The sequence below is a fragment of the Dipodomys ordii genome, unplaced genomic scaffold, assembly GCF_000151885.1.
Source record: "Dipodomys ordii isolate 6190 unplaced genomic scaffold, Dord_2.0 Scaffold5, whole genome shotgun sequence".
NCBI lineage: Eukaryota > Metazoa > Chordata > Mammalia > Rodentia > Heteromyidae > Dipodomys > Dipodomys ordii.
The window spans coordinates 17,674,001-17,689,822 of NW_012267221.1; positions in this window are offsets into that span (position 1 = coordinate 17,674,001).

The window sequence follows — 15,822 nt, forward strand, 5'->3', positions numbered from 1 at the left end:
CTTTTTTTTTCGGAAAACATTCTTCCCCATTTAAATTAGAATTACCAGGCATGGAATTCAGATTGAATAATATGCTTACAATTTTCTAGGTAGTTTTCTTGAGTATATTAGTTATTGCAATTACATCATTTCTTTCATGTTACATTTTGCATTTGATTTGATAGATAGCCAGCTGAAAAAGATTCTCACACATTTTCCTCTCTTATACATTTTCATGGCAAATATTTTGGAACACTATTTGTTTTTACTCTATTTTCTGTGAAACCGCCATAACATTAAAATACAATCTTCAATGTGAAATATAAATGAACCAATAATAAATTATTTGTAAAGAAACAAAGAAAATCTAATTGAACTATCAACAAAAAGTGATATTGGGTCTGGGCCTACTGGCCATGCCTATAATCCTATTTTCTTGAGAGGTAAATATAGGAAGATCATGGTTCAAAGTCATCCCAAGCAAAAAAAGTTAGACCTATGATTAAAATTTTTTTTAAAAGCCTAGCACGTTGGCTCATACAATTTCAGAAAGGTACAGGTAGAAGACTGGAGGCCTACCAGAGCAAAACAAAAACAAAACAAAACAAAATCCAAGACCCTCGCCCCCCAAAAATTGAAGTGGTAGAACGCATGTCTAGCAAGACGAAAGCCCTGATTTTGTACCCTAATAACACAACCATCAACAACAAAAAGTGAGTGTTAGATGAATTAATTTCAATTTTCTCCCTGAGGATAGCAAAAGCATCTTAAGTCTTCAAAGAGACATAGTTATGCTACAACCAGGCAAGGTTGAGTGTTGAAAATAGAAAATTCTCAGAAAATCTTGAAGCTATCAGAAGTCCAATTCAAGACCATCCTACTCTCAACTCCTGTCTTCCTCAACTTTGCATGAGTAGCATATTCAGTCAAAATTTTTCATGATGAAGTCCTCAAAAGCGGAACTATTAAATACACAGGAGGACAAAGACAATTGCTAGATGAAATCAGGCACATTCACACAGTAATGAGACTTTGACCTCTTGATAAAGTTATTTCCCATGCTCAATACTCAGAATTTTGGCTGTCATGTTTTATGTTTCAAATGGGAGCATTGAAGATCTTTCTTTACTATATCTGACCTATGCTACAATGTAGACGCATTGGTGTTCACATTTTTAGAAATTAACATGCCATTCTAGAATAAAAGAGTTGTACATGACAAGATTCACTGTCCCAGCTTTTAAACACATGCAAACATGTAGAGTGTTTCACTGGTTTCCTACTTATCACTAAACAAGAATTGCTGGTCATTTTAGGAGTACTTTTAGTTTAGCAAGTAGGAATGAAAAAAAGTATAGTGAAAGAAATAAACTAGGGGCTGGGAAGCTGGCTCAGTGTTAGAGTGCTTGCCTCCCATGCATGAGGCTCTGGGATCGATTTCTCAGCACCATATAAGCATAAAAAGCCAGAAGTGATGCTGTGGCTCAAGTGGTAGAGTGCTAGCTTTGAGCTGAAGAGCTGTGGCACAGCACCCAGGTCCAGAGTTCAGGCAAAGAAAGAAAGAAAGAAAGAAAGAAAGAAAGAAAGAAAGAAAGAAAGAAAGAAAGAAAGAAAGAAAGAAAGAAAGAAAGAAGGAAGAAAAAAGGAAGGAAGGAAGGAAGGAAAAGAAACTATATGACACAGAATGAAACTTAAATATAATGAATGTAAGAAATGAAGGAGATCAATGCATAAAACAAAAAGATGCGGTGGGGGTGGGGGGCGGCTGGGGTTTTAGCTCAGCCGAAGGGCGCCTGCCTGGCCTGCACAAGGCCCTGGGTTCAGTCCTCAGCTCTGGGAAAAAAAAAAAAGCTACAAAAGACCCAAAATGGTATCTATTTTAAAGAAATAACATAACTATTACATGATTCCTCCCCCCCATATATATAAAATCTTAAAAAATAATCTTCAGCAGTGAAGCACGGTAAAATGTTAGTTTCCAAGGGCTGTGGTATGGGAAAATGGTAGGCCTTTGGAGAGATCCTGGTTAAACTATTTTTTAAAAAATGGTTACTGCCGGGCACCCGTGACTCACACCTGAAATCTAACTAATCAGGAGGCTGAGATCTGAGGACTGGGGTTCAAAGCCAGCCCTGGCAGGAAAGTCCGTGAGATTCTCACCTCCAATAAACCACCAGAAAACTGGAAGTGGTGCTGTGGCTCAAGTGGTAGAGCGCTCGCTGCCTTGAACTGAAGAGCTGAGGGACAGCGCCCAGGCACAGAGTTTAAGCCTGAGGAACCGACTGGGCATTGTAAAGCGGTTGTGGAACATTTAGGAGGTGAGGCCCACAGGGAAGTAATTAGATCATTGAAACAACCTGTTCAGTGCTCAGAGGAATTAAAGCTTTTACTCCAAGGCCACCCCTGCTGGGGTTTGGTCTCTTTACTGCTGCTTGCTGCTCCTATTTTCTCTGCCATGTTGGAACACTGCCTGCTGGTCCTTGGTAGCTGCCCGTACATGCTCTTTAAAATTTCTACCAATTGGAGTCAGGAGAGACCTTAATTTCATTTCTTCATAAGGTACCCAGCTCAAGCATTCTGTGATAGCAACTCAAAATAGACAAAGACATAGAAGAGAAACAAGTTCTGGGAATCTAATGGTGCCTGCCTTCAATGCTGACTATAATCAATACAAATTGTTTTGTTCAAATTACATAAGGGAGTAGACCTTAAGGGTCCTTACCATCTCCTCTCATAACAAATGTCATTGGTGATGAATATGTTGATTAATTTGATGTGGTTATCATTATGCAATATATACAAACATTAGCCATCACACTGTATTCTTTGAATGTATACCATCTATCGATTTTACCTCAATAAAGCTAGGAAAATCTAAAAGAACACTATATATCTAAGTTCTTAGAACTTTGATTTATGTTAGCTTCTTCTTAAATGGTTTGATAATAAAACTTTAGAAATTATCAGGATGGGAAAAAAGATAAAGAAATTAATAGCTACATTTACAGTGGAGAAATCTAATTTTTCTGCCAGGCGATGAAAGTCAACATCAGCAGTTACAAACAATGTGGATAAGTATACATTTTTGGTATGTGATATAAAGAAAATGCAAGTTTTCCTCTTTGGTCTTTGCATCCAAACCCAGATCAATAAAAAGAGAAATATTAGACAAATTCCAAATTCCAGTGGAGCAACACTTTAAAATATGCCCAACCAGAGTTTTTCAAAACTATTAAACACATCAAAATACTGAAACTTTGAAGAACTAACAGATCTAAAAGTAGCCTAAGGATATTACATTTAAAGATAATAGAGTGAACTTTAGTCAATTCTGGGAAAGAAAAAGAACATTAAATAAAAACTAAGGGATACTTTGAAGTATCTATGTACCTTAGTTAATAATTATAATTCATTATTGTTTTACTAATCATAAGAAATGTGCCACAGTATCACAATATGCTAGTATCAGAGGAAACTGTGTGTGTGTGTGTGTGTGTGTGTGTGTTGGAGTAGTTGGGGGAGTGGTATACAGCAATTCATGATTATTTTTCCACTTCTCTGTAAGTATAAAGCTGGCCTAAAAATAAAATTCACTGTTATTAGTGAAGAAAAGATTCATCCTTAGATACTGAAGCTAGTTGATAAAAAAAACACTTAGTGATGAGAAGGAAGGTATTTTCATAGTTTCAAAAAAATCCAGGTGGATATTAATTACAAAGGGAGAAAGAACAACTTGACAATAAATTGCCCTAACAGGAGCCAACATGGCAAACACACAAAAGTTAACATTACCAGTAATGAAAAAGCAGAAGTCAAGCTCCTTTAAATAATGCAGTAAAGATAGCACAGGTACTTCTGTGGTATTTTGGCATGTGTTCCTAAATTCAGTTTGACCCAAAGAATGTGTTGGACAAGCCCAGTTGAACAATATTCTACAAAATAACATTGCCAGCATTGTTCAAAGATGCAACTGTTCAGGAGACTAGAGAGACATAGCCCCAAGATGTACAGTGGAGCTTTGGAAGGGATACTAAATCAGAGAAATGACTTGGATGGGACCCCCTGAAATGCTAACAAAATCTATAGATTTAAAACAATGACAATGCCTGGGCTATCAATGATAGCAGATATGCTAATTATCAGCATTAGAATCCATAGGACACTGGGGACATATTCAAGTTTCTACAGAAAAAAGAATGATTTCCAATCTAATGCACTAACAGAACAAAACCATACATGAATATGAAAAAATACAGATGAATTTTAGATGTAGAAGTTCTCAAATATTTATTGTGTCTTCACTTAAAAAATCTCTTATGCAATTTTGCTAATGAAGTTATTAAGTTGGTCTTTTGTTTGTTTGGTATGGGGCCTGAACTCTGGGCCTGGGTGCTGTCCCTCAGCTCTTCAGCTCAAGGCTAGCGCTCTACCACTTGAGCCACAACATCACTTCCCATGAAGTTATTAAGAAATGTGCTATATTTGCAGAGGAAGTAATACAAAATGTGTTCCTGAATCTGAGTTTACAGCTCAGTGGAAGACCATTGGCCAACATGCACGAGGCATACAGATCTACCCACTGCACTGTAAAAGCAAGCATTTGCAGGGCCCAATAACTATGATTTCATCACATGGAAAATGCAAAGAGATATTTCCAAATGGTGGGGACGGGTGAGCGAGATGCAGAGCAGGGCCTGCTAGGACCCAATTCAGACTACATGTATATTACAAGCAAATATTACAGAAAAGCCTTGGAGAACAAGTTAAAACAATAAGAACTTTCAGAAGTTTCTCAAACATTAACTCTAAGAAAAATAAAATATATATATATGTATATATATATATATATATGAAGAACTATACTTAACGTTTTTAACGTTTTAACTGTGATTATTCTTTGGCTTAGCAGAGTCCTAAATTATGGCTATCACTATTTTTGTCTCCTGCTTTAATTTCCCTTTAACTTTGTTTATCCTTCATTAAAAAAATTATATGGGGAATCCATTGCTCTCCCCCATCGTCTCAGTTACTAGCTTCTAGATTATCATAATTGAATTGTCATTTGTGCCATTTGTTTCACTGTATCTCCTTCCCAGAATCTAATACCAGAATTGAGTCTAATGTCTGATGGGCGATAGGATTGAAGACCTAACATTTTGAGTATTGGAGACAAAAAAGAATTGTTGCATTTATTGAGTCATCTGTAATATGAGGTAACTTAATTATGCCTCTAATCAATAGGAAAATTAAATGATATAATCATTATGAGTATGTTTGATATGCCAATTATTTAATCAATAATTTTTGTCAATTGTTTCAAGATAATCAGAACAATAACTGACTGAGAAAGTAATTTCCAATAATCTAATTTAGAATAAAATCCATACAAAAAGGTTGAAGGAAGTAGTTTTGCATTATACTTCCCAGGAACTATGATTGTTTATTGTACAGCACAGTGAGGTCTTCGGATATACTGGAGAAAGGTGGAAACTAAATTATGCATAGGAGTAGCAAAGTAAGATTCCCCAAAGTACTAAATATTTAAAAATCTTTAAAGTTACATTGCATCTAGGTCTATCTTTGTATAGATCTGGTCTTTGTACAACTAAACATAAGGGGGAAAGCAGTACTGATCACAATCCATTTATAAGTGCTTAGTACAGGTGAATAAGTTACTTTATAATCTATCTTTAAAAATATGGTCTACAAAGTGTGACAGATTACTTCACAGTTCTAATTTTCTATGTAGAGATTACATTTAACAAAACTGTATGGAGAAAGCCTGCATAAAGTCAAGAAATAGAAAGCAATGTGGACAACGTTCCAGGACTTTATTTTTTTTGGTCGTGGGGCTTGAAATCTGGGCCTGGGCTCTATCTCTCAGTTCTTCAGCTCAAGGTTAGCGTTCTACCACTTGAGCCACAGCTCCACTTCCGGTCTTCTGGTAGCTTTGAACTACGATCCTCAGATCTCAGCCTCCTGAGTAGCTAGGATTACAGATGTGAGCCACTGGCACCCAGCTAAGACTTCTGGAACAAATCATTCAAGATTTCTCTGTACCTATCTGCTTTGCTTTCCTTTGATAAACAAATTTGAAGGAGACTTTTCTAAGATTTTCTTCTCTCTCTCTCTGCCTTATTTGCTTCTTCAGGCACCCTTTTAAATTAGTTTTTACGTCTTATTCTTTGCTTCTTACTTCTTCAACTAGTCTATTGAGATGCAACCCACTGTATCTACTGGGGGAAAAAACGGCACAAATACATAGAAGATTTTGTGAACCAGTCTGAGTTTGATATGTTCTGAAGGCAGACAGTGCAGAAATCTTTTGTCTCTCACGTAGCTTAAAGAACAGCTTTTGCATAACATTCTGCCTTCACCCCAATTTGCCGCTTCCATTTCCTTCTGGAGTTTGACTTTCAGCTCTTCCTCATCCACTGCAATGCTCTTGCCCAGCTCAACAACTAGCAAATATTTCAGGATAAAATGCCTGTATTGGTAAGACTTGATGCCACTATATGCTGCTAGCTAAGTGTACTTTTCCTTGACTATTTATTTCTTACCAAATTTTTAGAATTGTTTCTACAAAAATTCATTGACATAATTACAGTCATGATGTTTTATGAAAAATTCCAATGGGCCCTGCGGGACACTGGAACATGGGAAGCCCTATAAAAACGTAGGAAAGCTCACCTGAGCAACAGAATACACTTCCCTGGGTCATTTTGTTTTTGAAATTTGGTATTTGCTAACACCACGGTGTTTGGCTTAGTTTTTCTGACATACCTTCTCAAGAGATCTGGTTTTATTTTAGCTCTTTCTGTGTTTTAGCATTCCCCCAAAGAGCTTTCTGCTATGTTGGAAACATTCCACAGCACAGCGCTCATTAGCCACAAGTAGCCATGGGGCATCAGCTATTTGCAGTATAGCTAGTCAAATGAAAGTATTCCATCATCATCATCATCATCATCATCATCATCATCATCATCATCGTTATTACTGATGGAGTCTCAGTATCGCTCTAACTCCTGGGTTCAGATGATTTTTCTGATCCTCCTTAGTATCTGGGACTACAGATGTGCACCACTGCATCCAGTTGAACATTATTTTGTAAGAAATCTTTTCTACATATCCTTCAAGAAGCTGTACATACTGGGCATTTGCTAGATATGACTGATTGAAAACTTCAAATTAAGTTTTCCCTTTAGCAAGAATTTAGCTACAGGGTATTTGATATAATAAAATACTCTACTGCCCTCTTGTGTTCAAATTCAGCCCCTTATGTTAGCTGGTCAATCTTCGGTGCATGCATGCTGCTAGGATTTATTGACTTCGCATTAAAGGAGGGTGTTTGCAGGGCTCTGTTTCAGAAATCAGACCTATTTTCATTCTAGATCTAAATTTGGAGATAGTAAATATATCAATATGGTTGATATTTAGTATATCATAAATAATTCCAGCATATTAAGAATCTGCTCTCCTCCCATCTCCCTCTTGTTGTTCTCCTGTTCATTCTCTCTTATAAATTTCTCATCACTTTTGGCTGGAATCTCTAGACATGTGTTTACATACTGTATATATATACATATATATGCGAACTTGGCTTATATGATTATGGAGACTGATGTGTGCATTTAGTGAACTACAGACTTCATGGATCCTTGTTAGAGCTCCAGTCTAAAGGCCAGGGAAGAGAAAAAGACACATGACCTTTCATTCTCCCCCAAAAGAGGAGAGAAATGTTTCTTGCTCCATCTTCAGCAGCCAATTTGCATTAGTCAGCCAACTAATTCAAATGTTAATTTCCCACAGAAAGAACTGATATTTAACAAAACATTTGGGCAGTTCAAGTATTATAAGACTACTTAAAATATAATATGTTCAGTATATATGGATACTTTTAAAAAATCACATATATTTATTCATTCCTCATGCATTTCCCCTCCTAATTATGATAAGGAAAAGTAGAAATTGTGTGTTCTTGGACTGGATGGAGAGCTTCCAATGTCCTCTAAACAGGGTGTAGTTCAACTTCCTCCTTCCACGCTTGAAAATGCATCTCATAATGGAAGCAAAGGAAAATAATTGTGTTCCTATAAATTGTACCATGACCTGCTTCACATCATGACTTGTAATTTCCCAATGAAAAACATGAAGGAGGTTTTCATGTCAGTACTATGCATGGGCTGTATATAGTGCCAGACCTTCTCAATCTCAAATAAAATTGAGATAAATAAGTAGGACTTGATGTGTAATGTGTTAGGTGCATTAACATCGAAGTGCTAGAAATTATTACTAAGGAAAGAATGAGCAATGCAAAAAAGAACATATCAATCAACCTCTCACATCGTTTTGGATGGCTATATAAAATTCTTTCATTATGAGCTATCAGAGCAAGGGCCTTATATTCCTAGGGATTGTGTTTTATCAATAATAGGGTCAAATATTTAAAGAAAAAGACAGTAACAAAGAATTCTAAGATTCATTCTCTCCCTGATCAATGCTTGAACTGCACCCATAATGGTCATAAGGAAAAATAAGGTAAGAAATGGGTAAGTTGGCAGAAAGGACATTAGTCAATTTAAAAACCACTTTCTTTCTTTTTTTTTTTAACTTATAGCACTCAAATGCTTCAAGGGGAGGAAAATCACATCTTGAAATTACAATAAGATGGTAGGGAATTTATATGAAATCAATGTTCCAGCTTTGTTTTAGTGAGATAATTTGTGTTGAGATCTCAGAATGCAAAAAAAAATCAGTACTTTCTGGGTGAGTCAAAACAAAAAGGGAGCAGAATTACAATAAGTTTCAGATTTTTTAAAAAAAATTTTGCTTTAGAAAATTATTTTTTGTATTTTACTTATAATCAAGAATTTGTCATCTTAGAAAACGGTAACTGCAGATTTAAAAATTTCTACAAATGCTGTAACTGTGACAAAAAAGGACTTTCTAAATATAATCGATTTCAATTGCTCTTTTGGCTTCCACACTCAAGGCCATTAAGAATAGCTGTCAGTATTTGTAATGGTACAAAAATCAGTCTTGCTGCAATGGTAATGATTTTCAATAGTTCAAAAGCAGAGGGGGAAAAAACCTTAAAATTTAATTTTAAGATAATGTAAAAAAAAAAAACGGATGCCAGTGGCTCATGCCTGTAATCCTAGCTACTCAGGAGGCTGAGATCTGTGGATCATGGTTCAAAACCAGTCCGGGCAGTGAAGACCATGAGACTCTTATCTCCAATAAACCACGCAGAAAACCGGAAATGGAGCTGTGGCTCAAGTGGTAGAGTGCTAGCCTTGAGCTGAAGAGCTGAGGGACAATGCATAAGCCCAGAGTTCAAGCCCCATGATTAACAAAAAAAAATAAAGAGAGAGATAATGTAAGAAATATATTCTTGCTGTAACACATTCACAGTCAGGTACATCAAGACTGGGACGCATGCAATTGTCTGATAAACTTACAGTTGGATCTGGAGCATCATTTTCCCCCAGAACAACTTCTTAAATATAGTATTTTCAAATTGTATTGATTATGCTATACATACAATGCACATTTCAACTCAAAATCAAATTCAAGGGTATTTATTTCTTGGAGGGTTATTTATTGAAATTGAAGGCACTAATGGAGTATGTTCATAATACAGCATAGTCCTCTTTAAAAAGTCTTCATAAGAAATGGCTACACTATTCTTTCCAATGTTTTTTTCATTCTTTGCCTGCCTAAGTCTACTGCATATTCCCTTGTTTTAAATCTTTAAAGAATCCTGAATAGTTAAAATAATTTTTAAAAGTTGATGGCAATTCAGCTTTTGTTGTGCTGACATTTAGTACAAAGAAACAAGAGTAGGGAACTCATGGCTTTTTTATTTGTAAGGAAGTAGACAATCATAAGGTTCTAACTTATGGAACAAGGCAGGAAACTTAATTTATAGATGGATACCTCACTAGCTCTGCAGTTTAAAAATCCAGTTAGAATGAAGATTTATAGAATTCTTTAAGAAGAAAAAAAGAAGTTATTAAACTCCAGAATTTTAATTAAATTTTAAATAAATTAATAAATAATGACAAGTCATCAATTAATAATTTATTGACTTTGACTTGATAAATGTTATTAAAGACCACATTCATTGAACACGTGCTCTCTTCTAAGCTAAAAGCTATTAAGGAAAATAATTATCATCCCAATGTAAGTAATAAATTCAAGTAGAGTCCTACTATAAAGATAACCTTTATTCTCTAAGCAGCAGGTCCTCTGATCCTTGTTAAAATTCAAGAAGCCTGAAGAATTTGTTTAAAATCTACTGTCCAAATGATGTGAAATCCAGGTTAATTTTTTTTTCCAGGTTAAATTGTAACTCCATCCAAGATCAGAAGTTTAGCCACAGCAGGTATGAGGCCTAATGCTAAACATTGGGGTATTTTTTCACAGTTTTATAGCCAGGATATTTTTTGCTTTATCTCTCTGAATATTTCTGTGTAGACTGCCACATCACTAGTCACCCAAACCAGGAACATGTTGAGAAGGAGTTTGTTCTGCTAATCTCCAGACCCCCTCTGCCTCTTTGGTTAATGTGGTTCCCTGGGAACAGGGAAGATCACATTATTTCACTTCCAGATGGCTTACTGAACTGTTTGAGTTCCAGTCATCAGAGCAAAGTCCTTCAAACTTCTGGGTAGGAATTCTCCAGATGTGCAATGGGGGGAAGATCACGGGTCCTCCCAGATGTGGCATTAGGTCATTCTGCAGCAATTGGGGCTGTGACTACCAAAAGCTGGAGAAGAAACATAGAAAGAATTGATCTAGGCAATAAAGGTGAGGAATTTGTTTACTGGCAGTTAGAAGAGACAGCTTCTTCACTGTGCCTCCGTGAGAGCTACACAACCTCCTGGGGACTTCTCTATTTACTGAAGAAGAATGGCCATGGCCTTGTCCAAATATCCACTTCCCTTAATGTAGCTGTTTTGGCCAAGCACTGACTTCTTCTTAGAATCTTATGCCAAGAGTTGCAAGAACATAATATTCCTCGCGGGTGCTTGGGGACTATGGGATAGAGACTACCAAAACACAGCTCCGTCCAAGCTTTTCTCAAAGCCATCAGTGGAAAGTTAAATTCGAATCCATTTTCTAAACATCTCCATTAGATGCTAAAAGGAAATAGCTATCTCTTGTGGCAGTAACAATGTCCACCATTGTTGAAACTTTAATATAAAAGGAGAGTGTTAACACAACTTGGAAAACCAATTAGTGTATTGATCATTTTTATTCCTTATTTCTTACTACCAAATCTCCAGTTGCACTGATTTCTAAATTTGCTTAACAGGAAATATTCTTGGTAACCATTTAAAAAAAAGAAGCCATGTTTGTCATCAAACCAAATTTTATCATGTTCAAAAAGTACATACTGTACTTGAAAGTTAATATGTTTATGTAAACACTATATAAAGATAAGACAAATCTGTGTATGGGAAAAATTGTAAGGTTTGATATTAAGCATTAACATTATTTTTGCTAACCTGTTCAGAATTTTCACTCATTTTTCAGAACATTGAATTATGGGTATATTAACCTGATAGGTTCTTCCCAGAAAAGTAAGTAGAGTTCTACTCCTTAAAATTATTACAATACAAAATGTGATAAAAAATAAAAATGCCAGAAATCTAGCTGTTTATAACTATTCTTAGATATCAAAATGAAAAGCAACAAAAAATTATTCAGAAATAAGGCAACACTTTAGAAATATTGAATCTAGTTCTCCAGTTTAACAGGCAAACTTAGGCTATACAACTATATCTGTCACTGAGTTTTTGAGAGAGAGTCTCATTAGGTAGCCCTGGCTGACCTCACAGTCACAATTTGCTGTATCTCAGCCTGCTGACTTCTTGGATTACAGGTACATAGCAACATACTCTGCCTGGAACCACTTACTGCCACTTTAGAAGTTCTCTAACACATGTCTTTTCTAGGTCAGTTCTCATTAGCTGTCCACTTAGTTCATATAGGCGTTGGCCCAACTGCTGTAGAATTAAAGCCATGCTTGCGGATCCTTGTTCCTCCTATCATCACACATCTGGAGAAACTGCTACCCTTGTGGGAAGGACTGGGCTTTGCACACCACAGCTGCAGTCAGATGAGCCATCTGGAAGTACAGGAAAATTGATCTTCCACAGGAAAAGCTTTCACCAGTGAAGCTTAAGAATCCAGAGGTAACCATGACAAATTCCTTTTCTTTTTTTTTTGTCGGCCGTGGGGCTTGAACTCTGGGCCTGGGCGCTGTCCCTCAGCTCTTCAGCTCAAGGCGAGCGCTCTACCATTTGAGTCACAGCGCCACTTCCGGTTTTCTGCTGGTTTTTATTGGAGATAGGAGTCTCACGGTCTCTACTGCCCGGGCTGGCTTTGAACCGCAATCCTCAGATCTCAGCCTCCTGAGTAGCTAGGATTACAGGCGTGAGCCACCAGTGCCCGGCTGACAAATTCCTTTTCTAAATCCTCCTGGTTTGGACCATGAGAGATGGCGTAGTTCTGCACAGGAATATTCAGAGATAAAGCAAAAGTTGACACTATTGAAAGGGATCACACGGATCAAGATACACTGTATTCATGAACTGCTTTGTCAAAAATGGCAACTCCTTTGCTCTTTTTCTCGTTTTCTCTTCTTCCCCTCTGTCTCCATGTGCCTCCATTTTGTGTGGGCTGGAAGTTTGTTCCCCACAAGAAACTCTTTTCTGCATGAAAAAAAATGGCAACTCCTTTGTACAACTAAGGATAATAATATATTTTAAAAAAATCAAAAGTCATCATTGATTCAAAGGTATGGCATTTCACTCTTAACACTCGGTCTTAAATGCATCTTCTATTTTTACAGAAGTCAGAGTCTGAACCTGGAGTGTATTGCAATTATCAGTAAAAATCAGGCACATTAAACTTCTATCTCAGTTCCAATTTCTTATATATATATTCTTACCTAAGACAATGCATGTGACTCTGATATGATTTTAGTTGTTCAGAGAATATTCACCATTGACACTCTCTCCCTTTAACATGCCAGAAAGATAAATTTGTTTTTTTAAAAAACAACCAACCAGGGCTGGGAAGGTGGCTCAGTGGTAGAGCGCTTGCCTTGCATGCCTGAGGCCCTGGGTTTGATTCCTCAGCACCACATAAGAAAAAAGCTGGAAGTGGCCTGTGGCTCAAGTGGTAGAACACTAGCCTTGAGCTGAGGGACAGTGCCCAGGCCCAGAGTTCAGGCCCCAAAACCAGACCCCCCCCAAAGAAAACAACCAAACAAACAAACCCAAAACCAATTTCCGGTCTTCTCCACAGTTCCCCTTCTGGCTCTTCCGGTAAATAACTGAAAAATCCAAATCTCATGGCCTCTCCTCAGGGGCTGGCTTTGAATAATGATCCTCAGATTTCCTGATTAATATTATGGAAATGAGCTATTGTCACTCAGCTTTGATTTAAGCATTTTTTTTGCATTGGCTTAGTTAGACTTCCAAGCAAGTATTTAGGAAAAGGCTGAAATAATTGCCATTTTATTGTGCAAAAAGCATGAAGCACAAAGAGGTTAATGATTTGCCAAGATCTTATACAGGATGAAAGATGAAGTGCCTAGAAATTCTGAGTTCACTGATAATATTCATCACTAAGTAGTACCATTATCCTGAAACCAAACCACCACCACCACCATCACCACCACCACCACCACCATCATAACATCATCATCATCATCATCATCATCATCATCTTCATCTTCATCATCATCAAAAGCATGGAAAAGTTTGTGGAAGATGATTCATATACTTGTTACCTACATATCTTCTTCTCTTCTCTCAATCCCACCTGCCACAGTCTGGAACAAACTCTTTCAAAACCAGCCAAATACAAATCAAAGCACATAATGAATAAAAACATACGTTAGTCAATGGATTAGTCACAGACATAGATAACTTCAAAATTTATAACTGGCATGATGAGAGGAATGGTTAGAAAAAATAATCTGCAGGGTAAGTTGTAAGAACAATCGTGAAAATAACATCAATATCTAGACACTTATCACTCACAGGAGGTTAAATATAATCAGGAAGATAATGAAAGATATATATTATACAAAGTTTATTAAATGAGAATTTCTCAATTAGTTTTTCCTCTGATTTCAATTTTTATATCTGTACAAGGACAGATAAGACTGATAATAGAAAGAGGAAGGCAAGTTGTATCTATAAATTGTTTAAATAATTCACAGTCCAAATGAGACATTACTATCTATGAAAAAGACTGACTTCTGATTTAACAGAACTTACTCCTAAATTCCTATGTTAAAGTTTCGGTGATCAGATATGAGAAAAGGGAATGAATTTAAACTACTTTAGAAAAGATGTCTCTTTTTTAATTTGATTAAATTTATTTAATTTATTTCTCTCCATTGGATTATACTGAATTCAGCAGGAATAAGGTCTGCTTTTCCTATCAATACCTCCCAAAAAAGTGCAACCTCCAATCCTAATGCCTTTGACATTTTACTTAATTATGTTGCAGATATGATTAAATAATGATGTTGACACGTGTGGTCCAATAAAATAAAAAGTGACCTTATAAAAGGGAGGCAAGATTGTCAGAGACACAGTTTTGAAGATCTTAGAAATTTGTTTTTGGACATGTTGAAAGGGGTGCTTAGTCAAAAGAAAGGAAATAGATTCCTTCTTGGAGATGCAGATATGAGATCACATTGATCTGAGGACTTCTGGCCTCTAGAGCTGTAAGAAGTTGGTGCTGTGTTGAAGAGATTATATGTGTGGGAATTTGCTTCCACAGTAATTGCAATCTGATACTCCCACTCTATGCTCACAACTTTTTTGTTTCACTGGAGGTTTACAAAGGAACACAGAAGTGATATTGATTCCCCTCGAAGAGCCAATTATTCTGCAGTTTGCTGAGTAAGAGGAAAGTGAGGCTTCTGCAACATTGTAAGGTCAATGAAATCCAGCTTTGTTTTGTTTTGATTTTTAGAGATTCAAGAGGTTTCAAATATATTGTATTTTTGTTCAAACCTTGGGTTAGAAAAAGTGAGGAAGAGATTAGTGAAAGTAGGAGAGGCAGGAAAATGTCGATGTAAATATAGGTAAACTTAATTTTGATGTTTTATTAATTTATAGAGTACATATTTATAGATTATCTATTTTCTCACTCCACTTCATAAAATTATTAGAAAAATTTTACGAATACATATATGTACCTATGGGTTTAAGAAATAACCTTATTACATAAATGACATTCTGGAAAAATATATTTAAACCAAATGTTCCCAGGAAGTTATATTTTCCTCTATAATTACATTTCCCCCCTGCTTGTGTATCCAAAACTGAGACTTACAGTTCAATATCTGCATTTTCCACAATATGCACTTAAAGCTAACTGTTTAACTTCTCCTTTGCTAAGAATTGATGACTATTTATCTCTTCCTATCTGTTGCAAATACAGTCAACCTACCAACTGACCAGCTGTTTACTAAGACTATGTAATACCGATGTGACTTTGGTCGAATCTTATATCCAAACCAATCCAGTGGGGAAAACTCTATATTTCTTATGTATTATTACTGTTGTCATATACAAAACAAGGAACAATTTGAATGTATGCAGCGACTATACTTTTCAATGATGTGTGATTAGCAAGCATTATTCCTGAAAGTAATTTAAGAAAGAACCTTCTACTTGCCAGACATTCCTCTCACCTCTACTTGCTTCCTCAGTGAGAATTCTCACAGTTCCAAGTTCTGCATTTCCAATAGCAAATGGCAGAGTGCAGCTGTGATCTCTCCAGGGGATGCCAGGGGAACCTGTGATT